Below are 17545 nucleotides of genomic sequence, written 5' to 3'. Positions count from 1 at the left end.
TCGCAGCATGTCACTTCTTTTGTGCGGAACTGTAGCATTTCTGCACCCTTAGACTTTCATTGAGTCAGGCACATCCGCAGCAAAACCGCAGATGTAAAAAAGATCTGCAGTTTTGCTGCGGATGTGGGTCCGAGAAACGCTGCAGTTCGGGAGGAGGGAAGTGTGTGGGCGGAATGTGGGCATTGACTATGTGTGTGTATGTATGTGCTGGGTCTGCAGGCTGTTCGGATGTGTGCGGGACTGTTCGTGTGTGTGCGGGGCTGTTCGGGTGTGTGCGGGGCTGTGCGGGGGGGGCTTATTCAGATATAATCTGGACAGTGGACACACACCCTACGCTATCCATACATCTATCAATAGATATATCTATCCAGATATATCTATAGATAGATATAGGAATAGATAGATGCATGCATCTATAGATCTATCTATATGTAGATCTGTCTATCCATTTAATCTATCATCTATATGTCCATCTGTGTGGGTTGGACAAATGTAAAAGAGGATGTTGGACAATAATGACATCATAAATCTTTTTTTTTGTTCAATAATACATTTTTTTTTAGCTTTCAAAAATGCACAAAAACGAATAAAAACTGCGCAAAAACAGCATTAAAAAATGCATCAAAACCGCGCAAAAAACTGCATAAAAAAACGCATCAAATCTGCAAAACTACACCAGTTTTGGTGCAGTTTTTGGTGCAGTTTTGATGCAGTTTTTGGTGCAGTTTTGATGCTGTTTTTGGTGCGGTTTTGATGCTGTTTTGATGCAGTTTTTGGAAATAAATAAATAAACAGAAAATGTGCATGATTTGAATGGAAACATGCATTAAAAAATGGATTCAGAGGCCGGATTCATCATTTCACATCTCAGTTTCATATGTTTTTTGCCGGATCCGTCGCTGTGCGTTATTTTGCCGGACAGAAAAAACATTCCTCTGTATGTGTTTTCCATCCGGCGGAAACAGCTTTTTTGACGGATCTGGCAAAAAATAGATGAAACGTGTGGCCATCAGGCGCAATCCGGCGCTAATACAACTATGAGAAAAAAACGGATCCGGCGGAAAAAAATTGATCCGTTTTTTTTACAAAACTCGCTGGATTGTGCCTGATGGCAAAAACCTGATGTGTGAAAGCAGCCAGATATATGGATAGATACATCTATGTATCTATAGATATATCTATCTATAAATATATCTATAGATAGATATATCCATAGATATATAATAGAAAGGCCGATGTTTCTAAGGCTACTTTCACACTTGCGTTTTTAGCAATCCGTCGCAATCCATCTTTTTGGGAAAAAAACGGATCCTGCAAATGTGCTCGCAGGACTTGTATTAGCGACGGATCGCGATGGATGGCCACACGTCGCATCCCTCGTGCAATGGATCCGTCGTGTTTTGGCGGACCGTTGGCACGAAAAAACATTCAAGTGAATTTTTTTTGTCCGTCGCGTCCGCATTTTCTACCACACATGCGCGGCCAAAACTCCGCCCCCTCCTCCCCAGACTTCAGAATGGGCAGCGGATGTGTTGAAAAACTGCATCCGCTGCCCACGTCGTGCACAAATTTCACAACGTGTCTCAGTACGTCGGCCCGACGCATAGCGACGGACCCATACCGACGCAAGTGTGAAAAAGGCCTTAATGAGCGTTTAATTTAATTAAAAAATGGAAAAAACGGCGTGGTCTCCCGCACAATTTTCTGCACCAGAGGGGAAAAGCCGACAGCCAATATTTGTAGCCTGCTATGAATATCAGGCCACAGCTGTCTGCGTAGCCTTTACTGGCTATTAAAATAGGGGGTCCCCTTATATTTTATAGCCAGAAAGGCTACGCAGACAGCTGCGGGCTGATATTCATAGCCTAGAGAGGGGCCATGTGTATTGGTCCCCCCCAGCTACAAATACCAGTCCGCAGCCACCCCAGAAATGGCACATCTGTAAGATGTGCCAAATCCGGCACTTAGCCCCTCTCTTCCCACTCCCGTGTAGCGGTGGGATATTGGGTAATAAGGGGTTAATGTCACCTTGCTATTGTAAGGTGACATTAAGCCGGGTTAATAACGGAGAGGCGTCAATAAGACGCCTATCCATTATTAATCCAATACTAATAAAGGGTTAATGAAACACACACACACACACATTAGGAAAAAAGTATTTTAATATTCTTCATTTAACCATATTTACCATACTTCAGCGCCTGCAAAAACGTAAAATAATAAATCGTATACTACCTGTCCGCCGTAGTCCAATTAATAACGAGTGTCCCACGACGATCTCCCCTATAGAACAGTGACATCAGGTGATGTCACTGCTCTATAGGACCTTCAGTGACACACTGACAGGAGACAATGGCTCCTGCAGGGCATCACTGAGAGGTTACCTTAGGACAAAGTCTCACTTTATGGCAATTGCTGCCTGGGAAAATTTCTCACACAGCAATGGCATAAAGTGAGACTAGGGACTATTTTCTCACAGGGGCGTAGGAATACATTGTGAGGAATACATTGTGGAAGGATACCTTCCATCATTGTATTCCATCAGCTGATGCTCCTGCTCTCCACGGGAGATCGTCAAGGGACACTCGTTTTAATTGGATTTCTGTGGATCAGGGAGTATAGTGTTTGTTGTTTATTTTAATATTTTTTACAGATGACACTGGCTTCGGGGATCAATTCAATTTGACAAGTGATGGTGAGTATGTACTCTGTTATATGTACTGTATGTCTGTATGTATGTTGTATGTATGTACTGTATGTATGTACTGTATGTGGCATGTTGCATGTCACATGTTGCATGTTGTCGCATGTTGCAAGGTGCATGTCGTTGCATGTCATATGTCATTGCATGCTGCATGTCATCGCATGTTGCATGTCATATGTTGCATGTTGCATGTCGTCGCATGGTGCATGTCGCATGTAGCATGTCGTCGCATGGTGCATGTCGCCGCATGGTGCATGTCACCGCATGGTGCATGCCGTCGCATGGTGAATGTTGCATGGTGCATGTCATCGCATGTTGCATGTCGTTGCATGGTGCATGCTGCATGTCATCGCATGTTGCATGTCGCATGTCACATGTTGCATGTCATCGCATGTCATATGTCATTGCATGCTGCATGTCGCTTGTCATCGCATGTTGCATGTCGCCGCATGGTGCATGACGCATGGTGCATGTTGCCGCATGTCGTTGCATGGTGCATGTCGTCACATGGTGCATGTCGTATGTTGCATGTCACATGAGGTCACATGTTACATGTCACATGGTGTGTGTTGTATGTATGTACTGTATATGTGTATGTGTTTTTTTTTTACATTCAACACATTAGCTGGATGATGGCCCATCATTGGCTAATGTGTCACTTACTGTCACTGTAGCAGGCAGAGCCCGATGGGACTTGTAGTCCCATTGTACGAAGCCTGCACACAGAGACACCCCCACCGCCACCACCACCGCACCACCCCGCAGCAGAGTCTGGAAATTGATGTGACGTTGGCGGAAATAAGCGGTGGCTGCAGCCTGGGGGTCACGTGACCCGGACTCGGCCGCCGGAATAGCGCCGCTCACAGGCGAAAACGGCAACGGAAGGTATTTGCACAATTCATCAGGGGCTGTGTCATTCTTTCAATTAAAAGACTTTATTCTGGGTGTGTGTGTTTTCATACAATGACTATGGGGTTAGTAATGGGGAATCTTATAGACGTCTCTCTATTACTAACCTCTTGGCTTGATGTCACCTGTCATCACCCCCCCCAACTATTACCCCACTTGCCACCGCATCAAGGCAAGAGGGAAGAGCATGGCTAAGTGCCAGCATTGTTATAGATGTGCCTTTTCTGGGGTGGCCGAGAGCTGATGCTTTTAGCCTGGGGGTGCCAATATCCATGGGCATTTCCTATGCTATAAATATCAGCCCAAAGCTGTCTGCATAGCCTTTGCTGGTTATTAATTATAGGAGGACCCTACACCATTTTCTGGGGTCCCCCATTTTAAAAGCCTGTAAAGGCTAAGTATACAGTTGTGAGCTGATATTACTAGCCTGGGAAGCTTCATGGGTATTACCCCCTTCCCAGGCTATAAACATTGGCCCCAGCCATCAGCTTTAGCGCTGCTGGTTAAGATAATTACGCGGGAGCCCACGTCATTTCTTTCTGAAAAATAATATTTTAATAATTAAATACATGTACAGTAAGCTGCACACACACTGTACTCATATAGGTCACTGACATCTATATATCTATCTATTCAATGTGTATATACTGTATGTAATCGTACTATTTGTCAGGTTCTGCTGTGATTTACTGTATACGGCTGTTGAATTGCTGGCTTTTCATCTATTTATCTATTATCTATGCTGCAATTTTTTTTTTCCAGTCCAATCGGGATGTACAGGTATGGTTCTACAGGAAGTTTTTTTTTCCCCTCCAGGGCACCAAACTTTATTAGCATGTACAAAGAGACAAATGTTAGCCCAAAAACACATGAGAAAAATTGCACCAAAACATGCATTTTTATCTCAGCTTCTTTCCTGCCAAGAAATCAGATTTTGCTGCAGTATAAAAAAAAGGCAAAAGCACCCAGTTTTAACTTAACCTTAAAGGGGAGCTGTCAGGTCCAATAACGCTATTGACTACAAGCTGGCGGATCCTGGGAGAAATAACGTTTATTTCTTCTGGGTACCGCACTGTCAGTACTGAAGCCGGGTATCTTTATAATGCTACTAGCTGAAGAGCCCGGCGTTGCCTGGGCATAGTAAATATCTGTGGTTAGTTATAGCACCTCACTTCTCTTATTTTCCCATCACGCCTCTCATTTTCCCCATCACATCTTTCATTTTCCCCCTCACATCTCTCATTTTCTCCCTCACACCTCTCATTTTCCCCCTCACTCCTCTTATTTTCCCCCTCACTCCTCTCATTCCCCCCTAACACTTGTCATTTTGACCTCACATCTGTCATTTTCCGATCACTCCACTATTTTCCCTCACTCCTCATTTTGCACTCATACCTTTTCATTTTCACCTCACACCTCTCATTTTCACCTCAGTATATACATGTTTGTCATCTCCCTTATATATAGTATACACCTGTATGTCATCTCCTGTATATAGTATATACCTGTATGTCATCTCCCCTGTATGTAGTATATACCGGTGTGTCATCTCACCTATATATAGTATATATCTGTGTGTCATCTCCTCCTGTATATAGTATATACCTGTATGTCATCTCCTCCTATACATAGCATATACCTGTATGTCATCTCCTCCTGTATATACTATATACCTGTAGGTAATCTGCTCCTGTATATAGTATATACCTGTGTGTCATCTCCTCCTGTATATAGTATATACCTGTATGTCATCTCCTCCTGTATGTAGTATGTACCTGTATGTCATCTCCTCCTCTATATAGTATATACCTGTGTGTCATCTCCTCCTGTATATAGTATATACCTGTGTGTCATCTCCCCTGTAAATAGTATATACCTGTGTGTCATCTCCTCCTGTATATAGTATATATCTGTATGTCATCTCCTCCTGTATTAGACCTCGTTCACACGTTATTTGGTCAGTATTTTTACCTCAGTATTTGTGAGCTAAATTGGCAGCCTGATAAATCCCCAGCCAACAGTAAGCCCACCCCCTGGCAGTATATATTAGCTCACACATACACATAATAGACTGGTCATGTGACTGACAGCTGCTGGATTCCTATATGGTACATTTGTTGCTCTTGTAGTTTTTCTGCTTATTAATCAGATTTTTATTTTTGAAGTTTAATACCAGACTTGTGTGTGTTTTAGGGCGAGTTTCGTGTGTCAAGTTGTGTGTGTTGAGTTGCGTGTGGCGACATGCATGTAGCGACTTTTGTGAGATGAGTTTTGTGTGGCGACATGCGTGTAGCAACTTTTTGTGTGTCGAGTTGCATGTGACAGGTTAGTGTAGCAAGTTGTGTGCAGCAAGTTTTGCGCATGGCGAGTTTTGCGCGTGGTGAGTTTTATGTGTGGTGCCTTTTGAGTATGTGCAAGTTTTGTGTGAGGCAACTTTTGCATGTGTTGCAACTTTTGTGCATGTGGCAATTTTTCCGCGTGTGCAAGTTTTGCGTGTGGCGAGTTTTCCATGAGGTGAGTTTTGCACGTGTGGCGAGTTTTGCATGTGGAGAGTTTTGCGCGTGGCGAGTTTTGAGCGGCGACTTTTGTGTTTCGACTTTTATGTGGCGAGGTTGGTGTATGTGTGGTGAAATGTGCGCTGAGGGTGGTATATGTGTTCGAGCATGTGGTAGTGTGTTGCGCATTTTGTGTGTGTGTTCATATCGCCGTGGTGGTGTGGTGATTATCCCATGTCGGGGCCCCACCTTAGCAACTGTACAGTATATACTCTTTGGCGCCATCGCTCTCACTCTTTAAGTCCCCCTTGTTCACATCTGGCAGCTGTTAATTTGCCTCCAACACTTTTCCTTTCATTTTTTCCCCATTATGTAGATAGGGGCAAAATAGTTTGGTGAATTGGAAAGCGCGGGGTTAAAATTTCACCTCACAACGTAGCTTTGACGCTCTCGGGGTCCAGACGTGTGACTGTGCAAAATTTTGTGCCTGTAGCTGCGACGGTTCAGATGCCAATCCCGGACATACACACATACACACATTCAGCTTTATATATTAGATAAACCTGCATATTAACCCCATATCTCCAGGATAATATCATTATTGGACCTGGCAGGCTCCCTGTAAACAAATATTTTTAATAATTCCATTTCAGTTTCTCTTTTCTTTAGTTAACTTTCTGAGCCACGTAAAAATTTAAATTATTTTACCACCAAATACATATTATCTCTCATAAAAGTACAAGTTGAACTTATATTTAGTGATTTATGCCATGTACAGTGCCTACAAGTAGTATTCAACCCCCTGCAGATTTAGCAGGTTTACACATTTGGAATTAACTTGGCATTGTGACATTTGGACTGTAGATCAGCCTGGTAGTGTGAAATGCACTGCAGCAAAAAAGAATGTTATTTCTTTGTTTATTTTTTTTTTTTAATTGTGAAAAGTCTTTTCAGAGGGTCATTTATTATTCAACCCCTCAACCCACCAGAATTCTGTTTGGTTCCCCTAAAGTATTAAGAAGTAGTTCAGGCACAAAGAACAATGAGCTTCACATGTTTGGATTAATTATCTCTTTTTCCAGCCTTTTCTGACTATTTAAGACCCTCCCCAAACTTGTGAACAGCACTCAAACATGGTCAACATGGGAAAGACAAAGGAGCATTCCAAGGCCATCAGAGACAAGATCGTGGAGGGTCACAAGGCTGGCAAGGGGTACAAAACCCTTTCCAAGGAGTTGGGCCTACCTGTCTCCACTGTTGGGAGCATCATCCGGAAGTGGAAGGCTTATGGAACTACTGTTAGCCTTCCACGGCCTGGACAGCCTTTGAAAGTTTCCTCCCGTGCCGAGGCCAGGCTTGTCCGAAGAGTCAAGGCTAACCCAAGGACAACAAGGAAGGAGCTTCGGGAAGATCTCATGGCAGTGGGGACATTGGTTTCAGTCAATACCATAAGTAACGTACTCCACCGCAATGGTCTCCGTTCCAGACGAGCCCGTAAGGTACCTTTACTTTCAAAGCGTCATGTCAAGGCTCGTCTACAGTTTGCTCATGATCAGTTGGAGGACTCTGAGACTGACTGGTTCAAGGTTCTCTGGTCTGATGAGACCAAGATCGAGATCTTTGGTGCCAACCACACACGTGACGTTTGGAGACTGGATGGCACTGCATACGACCCCAAGAATACCATCCCTACAGTCAAGCATGGTGGTGGCAGCATCATGCTGTGGGGCTGTTTCTCAGCCAAGGGGCCTGGCCATCTGGTCCGCATCCATGGGAAGATGGATAGCACGGCCTACCTGGAGATTTTGGCCAAGAACCTCCGCTCCTCCATCAAGGATCTTAAGATGGGTCGTCATTTCATCTTCCAACAAGACAACGACCCAAAGCACACAGCCAAGAAAACCAAGGCCTGGTTCAAGAGGCAAAAAATCAAGGTGTTTCAGTGGCCTAGTCAGTCTCCTGACCTTAACACAATTGAAAACTTGTGGAAGGAGCTCAAGATTAAAGTCCACATGAGACACCCAAAGAACCTAGATAACTTGGAGAAGATCTGCATGGAGGAGTGGGCCAAGATAACTCCAGAGACCTGTGCCGGCCTGATCAGGTCTTATAAAAGACGATTATTAGCTGTAATTGCAAACAAAGGTTATTCCACAAAATATTAAACCTAGGGGTTGAATAATAATTGACCCACACTTTTATGTTTAAAATTTATAAAAATTTAACTGAGCAACAAAACTTTTTGGTTTGTAAGATTTATGCATCTGTTAATAAATCCTGCTCTTGTTTGAAGTTTGAAGGCTCTAACTTATTTCCATCTTATTAAACCTGCTAAATCTGCAGGGGGTTGAATACTACTTGTAGGCACTGTACATGTGCACTTAGCTAATGTTTGGTTTATAGGATAGCATATTATTACAGGATCTTATAAGAACTAGGCTGAAATATACTAATGGTGTGATTACTCCTAACTGAAACCTTACAACCTTTTCTTCAGCATCTATAAAATAATGAGAATCATAATTATCTTGCCCACTGTAGTTATATTTATTTTTTAACAAGCTATACACATTCACTTTCCATATGTCTTAGGGCTGCATTGATTTACAAGAGAAATAAATTATTTCTAGGATGAAAGTTAATTTAGACCTTTTTGAGGGAAATTTATATCACTGTTACAGCGTTCTTGCTCAATATATTGATTGTGAATACAAAAGAGCTGATTAATTTCTCAAAAGCAAGACTGATTTATGCCTGCACATATCTTGGAGGTGTAATACACTAATCACTCTTAAGAACTCTGCGGCGTCTGTGAGCCATAATACATCTACAAAAGTTGCTCCTTTTTCTTGTACACTATCTGGAGCATAAATTCAGCACAAATGCAAAAGCCATGGCGCTACATTTACATACTAACTAGATTCTGCAGCATTTCTAATAACTATATGTATGCATACAGATTGACTTGCAAGAATAAATACAATATTTGCAACTCTGATCTATGGGTTAAAGGAGGGCTATAATAAGGGAACAAAAAATTGCCATGAAGACAAAAATCAATATAAAGTTGAGTCCTAGCTAAAACAACCCTTTGTTCTAAATATATGATGAAAGATTAAGATTGTAGAAAAGGCTAACAAGAAAAAATAATTAAAAAACATTGCGGCATATTAATACAGTGCTTTTAATGCACAGGATAATTTTAAGGACAGGAGGTAGAGCAGTCATAGTAGTAGTTCCCTGAACGTTGTTTGCTTAGACCAGTTTCACACTTGCGTCTGGCTGGCCTCCGTATAGCTGCGTAGTTTCTCCCTTAAGCTCTGCCTACTTCCGCATGCATCCTGCGTACCTATCTATAACACTGGGTATGCAGGAACATGCGTTGTATGCAGATGCTTCCACATGCGGCGTTTTGACGTGCCCGCCTGCCGCACGGGAACTCACTCATCCCCAGCTAGCATGGCATGGAGCAGCCAAGGATGCAGACATGCGGAGAAGATGAAGCGATTGCCTGGGAGGCACAAAGAAAGTAAAACAATGGAAGTGGGGTTTTGACCAGAAAATTTTTATTTTGCACAGCATTTAGAAGACTAGAAGTGGATTGCATGTTTCTGCTACAAGGTGTGAGCAAATTGTGCTGTTTAGTGGAGCCCACCATGAGAGGCTACTGGGCACCAGAGTACAGCTGATAAGTGAAACATCCCCCCAAAAGATAACAGTGCCAGGAAGATTACAATTTTGCATATTATTGCTTTTACACTGGTGTTTCCAGTTGATGTTTTGTCCTATGCACCAATAAGGCTAAGGGCAAATATATTAAAAGGTATCCATGGGTCCTCATACACCTAAAAGTAGCCAAAAGTATGTGTTTTAGGACTAGCAGAGTCAGAGCTAGTATACAGTATATCGGTATAGATTTTCCCTGTATTATTGAACAGTATGCTATGAATTATTAAATATTGAATAGTATAGCTATGCCAGTCAAACAACATGATATATATTTTTTTTCTTTGTCTCTTCTTATAATGGAAGCTTTGGAAAACGGATGCCTATGCCGTAAGAAATACCATCAAAGTATACTTCTCACCAAATCTGGAAAATCCAGTTTGAAAGCACTTTACAACTTACCGTATGTTCCATGTTTCTGTGCAGCTACTACTCACATTCCATATCTAACAATTACTGTGTGATTTCTCCTTTGCTCATACAAAAAAAGTAAGAAGCGATGTGATTACAGCCAGGTATAATTTTTTATGAAGCACATGGAGTTTTAAAAAATACGCAGTTTAAAGATCCAGCTCTACCCATGGCTGACTTTTCCCAGCACCGCTAAAAAGAATATCAGACAATGACCTGCAGCAGTGCTGGGTTGCAGGCATTGATTCATGCTGTCCATGTAGCAAGTGCTGATTAAAGCTGTACATGGTGTACATTTTCTGCACTCTTGTCTAAACTTTGGCAACTGGGTTACTGAGTAGGTAAGCTGGGATATACATCACTCTAAAGGAAAATTTGGGGGTGCTCGGGTAAGATACGACTCAATGATCAAGTATGTAAGAAAAATCGGGCACTATTAATAATGCAAAAAAGTGTAATTTAATAGGAATCAAAATCCATTTAATTAAATGATGTTTTGGTGAACATGACCTTCAGAGTAAATAATTTCTTCAGAGTAAATACTTCCTGGACATCACACCCCTTCACTGCAAAACTTTCTATTTGCTCCAGTGTCCATAGTGCAATCAGTCTGAAGAAGGTCTTGTTGACCGAAATGTCATTTGATTACATGGATTGCAATTCCTATTAAATTACACTTTTTTACATTATTAAGAAATATGTTTTTTTTACATGCTTGTTAATGGGTTACTGTGTAATTACATGAGAAGACTGACAATAGATTGTTTTATACACCACAGAGGAGATTGTGTGTGTGTGATGTGTGTGTGATGTGTGTGTGATGTGTGTGTGTGTGAGATGTGTGATGCTGCATTTGTGTGTGTGTCATGTGTGTGAGGTATCTGGTGTGTGTGATGGCTGGGTGTGTGTGTGATGGCTGGGTGTGTGTGTGTGATGGCTGGGTGTGTGTGTGTGATGGCTGGGTGTGTGTGTGATGGCTGGGTGTGTGTGTGTGATGGCTGGGTGTGTGTGTGATGGCTGGGTGTGTGTGTGTGATGGCTGGGCGTGTGTGTGTGATGGCTGGGCGTGTGTGTGTGATGGCTGGGTGTGTGTGTGTGATGGCTGAGTGTGTGTGTGTGATGGCTGTGTGTGTGTGTGTGTGTGTGATGGCTGGGTGTGTGTGTGTGATGGCTGGGTGTGTGTGTGTGTGATGGCTGGGTGTGTGTGATGGCTGCGTGTGTGTGATGGCTGCGTGTGTGTGATGGCTGCGTGTGTGTGTGTGTGATGGCTGCATGTGTGTGATGGCTGCATGTGTGTGTGTGTGATGGCTGCGTGTGTGTGTGATGGCTGCGTGTGTGTGTGTGATGGCTGGGTGTGTGTGTGTGATGGCTGGGTGTGTGTGTGTGATGGCTGGGTGTGTGTGTGTGATGGCTGGGTGTGTGTGTGTCATGGCTGAGTGTGTGTGTGTGATGGCTGGGTGTGTGTGTGTGTGATGGCTGTGTGTGTGTGTGTGTGTGTGTGTGATGGCTGGGTGTGTGTGTGTGATGGCTGGGTGTGTGTGATGGCTGCGTGTGTGTGTGTGTGATGGCTGGGTGTGTGTGATGGCTGCGTGTGTGTGTGTTTGATGGCTGCATGTGTGTGATGGCTGCGTGTGTGTGTGTGTGTGTGTGTGATGGCTGCGTGTGTGTGTGTGTGTGATGGCTGCGTGTGTGTGTGATGGCTGCATGTGTGTGTGTGTGATGGCTGCGTGTGTGTGTGTGATGGCTGCATGTGTGTGTGATGGCTGCGTGTGTGTGATGGCTGTGTGTGTGTGTGTGATGGCTGCGTGTGTGTGTGATGGCTGCGTGTGTGTGATGACTGCGTGTGTGTGTGATGACTGCGTGTGTGTGTGATGACTGCGTGTGTGTGTGATGACTGCGTGTGTGTGTGATGGCTGTGTGTGTGATGGCTGCGTGTGTGTGTGATGACTGCGTGTGTGTGTGATGGCTGTGTGTGTGTGTGATGGCTGCGTGTGTGATGCATTTGTGTCAAAGCTGCATGTGTTTGTGAGCTGCGTTTGTGATGCTGCGTGTGTATGTGTGATACTGTGTGTGTGATGCTGCATGTGTGTGAGCTGCGTGCCTGTATGTCATTATACAGTATGGAGAACTGTGGCCATAATACAGTATGGAGCATCATGTGGGGTCATTATACAGTATGGAGCATCATGTGCAGTCATTATACAGTATGGAGCATCATGTGCGGTCATTATACAATATGGAGCATCATGTGCAGCCAGTATACAGTATGGAGCATCATGTGTGGTCATTATACAATATGGAGCATCATGTGCAGTCATTATACAGTATGGAGCATCATGTGCAGCCAGTATACAGTATGGAGCATCATGTGCGGTCATTATACAATATGGAGCATCATGTGCGGTCATTATACAGTATGGAGCATCATGTGCGGTCATTATACAGTATGGAGCATCATGTGCGGCCATTATACAGTATGGAGCATCATGTGCAGTCATTATACAGTATGGAGCATCATGTGCGGTCATTATACAGTATGGAGCATCATGTGCGGCCAGTATACAGTATGGAGCATCATGTGCGGTCATTATACAATATGGAGCATCATGTGCAGCCAGTATACAGTATGGAGCATCATGTGCGGTCATTATACAATATGGAGCATCATGTGCAGTCATTATACAGTATGGAGCATCATGTGCAGCCAGTATACAGTATGGAGCATCATGTGCGGTCATTATACAATATGGAGCATCATGTGCGGTCATTATACAGTATGGAGCATCATGTGCGGTCATTATACAGTATGGAGCATCATGTGCGGCCATTATACAGTATGGAGCATCATGTGCAGTCATTATACAGTATGGAGCATCATGTGCGGTCATTATACAGTATGGAGCATCATGTGTGGCCAGTATACAGTATGGAGCATCATGTGCGGTCATTATACAATATGGAGCATCATGTGCAGCCAGTATACAGTATGGAGCATCATGTGCGGTCATTATACAATATGGAGCATCATGTGCAGTCATTATACAGTATGGAGCATCATGTGCAGCCAGTATACAGTATGGAGCATCATGTGCGGTCATTATACAATATGGAGCATCATGTGCGGTCATTATACAGTATGGAGCATCATGTGCGTTCATTATACAGTATGGAGCATCATGTGCGGCCATTATACAGTATGCATGCGGTCATTATACAGTATGGAGCATCATGTGTGGTCATTATACAGTATGGAGCATCATGTGCGGCCATTATACAGTATGGAGCATCATGTGCGGTCATTATACAGTATGGAGCATCATGTGCGTTCATTATACAGTATGGAGCATCATGTGCGGCCATTATACAGTATGCATGCGGTCATTATACAGTATGGAGCATCATGTGCGGTCATTATACAGTATGGAGCATCATGTGCGGCCATTATACAGTATGGAGCATCATGTGCGGTCATTATACAGTATGGAGCATCATGTGCGGCCATTATACAGTATGCATGCGGTCATTATACAGTATGGAGCGTCATGTGTGTTCATTATACAGTATGGAGCATCATGTGCGGCCATTATACAGTATGGAGCATCATGTGCGGTCATTATACAGTATGGAGCATCATGTGCGTTCATTATACAGTATGGAGCATCATGTGCGGCCATTATACAGTATGCATGCGGTCATTATACAGTATGGAGCATCATGTGCGGTCATTATACAGTATGGAGCATCATGTGCGGCCATTATACAGTATGGAGCATCATGTGCGGTCATTATACAGTATGGAGCATCATGTGCGGCCATTATACAGTATGGAGCATCATGTGCGTTCATTATACAGTATGGAGCATCATGTGCGGCCATTATACAGTATGCATGCGGTCATTATACAGTATGGAGCATCATGTGTGGTCATTATACAGTATGGAGCATCATGTGCGGCCATTATACAGTATGGAGCATCATGTGCGGTCATTATACAGTATGGAGCATCATGTGCGTTCATTATACAGTATGGAGCATCATGTGCGGCCATTATACAGTATGCATGCGGTCATTATACAGTATGGAGCATCATGTGCGGTCATTATACAGTATGGAGCATCATGTGCGGCCATTATACAGTATGGAGCATCATGTGCGGTCATTATACAGTATGGAGCATCATGTGCGGCCATTATACAGTATGCATGCGGTCATTATACAGTATGGAGCGTCATGTGTGTTCATTATACAGTATGGAGCGTCATGTGTGGCCATTATACAGTATGGGGCATCATGTGTGGTCATTATACAGTATGGAGCACTGTGTGGCCATATTTTATTGTTTATAACTATTGTATATGAAACAGTGTGATCAGCAGTGCTAAATGGGTGTGCTTGGGACGTGGATATGGGTGTGACTAATTATGAATGGGTGTGGTCAGAGGCGTGGCCTAAAATTTGCCGCGGCGCGCAAAGCGCGCCGCAAACTTTGTCCCTCTTTCCCATCTTCAAAAGTTGGGAGGTATGTTGAGGTATGTTTGGGATCATTGTCCTGCTGGATGACCTGTAACCTACTATGATGCAAACCCAGCTTTCTGACCCAGAGCACTACATTGCGCCACAAAACCCTTTTGGAATCTTCACATTTCAAGGCATCCAGTGCCACAGGCAGGAAAACAACCCCAAAATATCTTTGAACCTCCACTAAAATGGACTATAACTACTGTGTTCTTTTGTTTGTAGGCCTTATTTTATTTACACTAAACAGGAGAATTATGTGCTGTACCAAATACTCTCTTTTTCTCAAATGCCCACAAGACACCTGCTGGTCCTCTAAAAATAGAAAGGGCCACATGATGGCCCTCTACAAATAGTGATGGCTGCCTGATGGCCCTGCAAAAATAAGAAAAAAAAAAGCCTTTTAAGGTGTCTGATCATGTCACATACAACATGACCAGATAAGGTATTAATATGATAAAATTAAATTTCTTGTGTAATGTTTTTTTTTCACCACTGGAAGCAATGCAAACATGTAAAAAGACTGTGTGTATACTTAGCCCAAGGTGTGGAGGAACAATTTTTTTTCTCTTATTTATTTTGCCTTATATACCATTCATTATCCTGGAAATATGCAAATTGTCTCTTCAGAGAGGAAGATGACTTGAACTCTAGTGCCACCTATTGGAAGTCGCAATCCTAACAGTCAATGTCGACCCTTTAAAGAACCTTGTCACATAACTTAGGATAAAAACCAAACCAGAATCTCAATTTGCAGACACTGTTTCGGGGTTCTGCCCCTCGTCAGTGCAAAGTGGAGATCTGGTTTGGCTGAGTGAGAGGTGTCTGACCGGGATCCAAGAAGCATAGTTTCTCCTTGCAGAGAGTGACATGTTAAGCATGTAGAGATGAGGAGACTTAAAGCCACAATGCTCCTCTGGGAAATATGCAAAATGTCTCTTCAGAGAGGAAGAGGACTAGAACTCTAGTGCCACCTATTGGAAGTAGCAATCCTAACAGTCAATGTCGACCCTTTAAGGAGCCTTGTCACATGACTTGATTTTTATCCTTTTGTAATTTTTAAAATGTAAAAGAGGACAATATCTATATTTTTTGCCTAAAATACAAAGGAAACATGTCATCTTTAACTTTAGGACTTTTAAAGATTATTTCTAATTATGAATTATGAAATAATTAGTGATGAGCGAGTGTACTTGTTGCTCCGGGTTTCCCGAGCACGCTTGGGTGACCTCCGAGTATTTATGACTGCTCGGAGATTTAGTTTTCATCGCGGCAGCTGAATGATTTACAACTACTAGCCAGGCTGAGTACATGTGGGGGTTGCCTGGTTGCTAGGGAATCCCCATATGTAATCAAGCTGGCTAGTAGCTGTAAATCATTCAGCTGCTGCGATGAAATTTAAATCTCCGATCAGTCAAAAATACTCGGAGGTCACCCAAGTGTGCTCTGGAAAACTGGAGCAACGAGTATACTCGCTCATCACTAATTATTTCATCTTTAAATTGCTTACCTGTTCACAATAACAGTAATTTTTGACCAGGGGTGCCCAAACCTTTACATGCAACTATAGCTGTCTCTTTTTAAAGGGACCAAAAGTAACTGGACAATTATTGTTAATTAAAAACCCTTTAACCCCTTTCCAACATCAGGCGTAATAGTATGCCCACATCTGAATCTCACCCTTTGATGTGGGCACTGGCGTTGAACCTACAATTCAAAACAACTGACATATGCCTCTAACAGCCGAGGGTGGAATCGCGATCCATCCGTAGCTGATAACCGGTTAAATGCCACTGTCAAACTGACAGTGGCATTTAACTCCCACCCAATGGTGACCCCATTACGTGATTGCAGCGCCCCAGAGTCCTGGTCGTTGCAGTAATGTCGCTCTGCCACTAAGGGGAGTGATGTTACGTCTGATTGCACTAAAGGAGTTCACCTGACCAGGTATCACACACACACTACACTTCACACTCCGACCACCAGGGGGAGTGGTTCTATTTAGTAGGCCACTCCTCACGCTTTGGTAAAACTGGGGGTTGGACAGGAAGTTAGACAGAAAGTAGCCCGAGAGAGTTCGGGAGAGGACCTGTCAGGGGTGGGATCCTGACAGCGGCCCGGCGAAAAGGACAGATCGTTACGGAGCCGTGCTTGAGTGATATAGCGGCAGGCTTCTTAGAAAGGACATGAAGCGAGGTTTATTGTGGAGAAGTGAGAAGCGAGATCACAGTACAAAGGAGAATAGAACCAGTAGGAGTCGTGCCTTAAGATCGTGGCAACATCCTACTGAGGCGCGTGGCCGGGGCACCGAGGAAGTAACAGACTCTACGCATTACTTCAAACTACGGCAGGACAGTTAACTTCAGGTTGGTTGTCTCACCCTTTTACACCTAACGAAGATAACGGAGGCAATTGCGGGAGAGGGGCGTCTCTAGGGTCCCAGAATAACTCCAGGCCTACCCCGTCATACGGGTGCGTCCTAGCCATATCATCTGGGGGATGGAGAGAGAAAGAATAACAGACACAACAGTTGTGAGGACTATCCCGTGGTGCTCAGCAGGGAGGTACTACAACACACAGGCGATAGAAGGTAGGCACTGATTTCCACCTGCAAAGGAAACTCTGGATGTGCCTTCGGACCGGCCGGTCTCAGCCTGCCCTGTTAGCAGTGCTCTGGATTGCGGATCCTGAAGCCTTCAATAAAGAGGTAAAGAGACTGCAACCCTGTGTCCTCGTTATTCATCGCACCTTGCACCATCCTTACACCTTTCATTGGACGCCCCTTA

Source organism: Ranitomeya variabilis, chromosome 5, assembly GCF_051348905.1.
Source record: "Ranitomeya variabilis isolate aRanVar5 chromosome 5, aRanVar5.hap1, whole genome shotgun sequence".
Taxonomy (NCBI): domain Eukaryota; kingdom Metazoa; phylum Chordata; class Amphibia; order Anura; family Dendrobatidae; genus Ranitomeya; species Ranitomeya variabilis.
Note: the sequence above shows the minus strand (reverse complement) of the source record.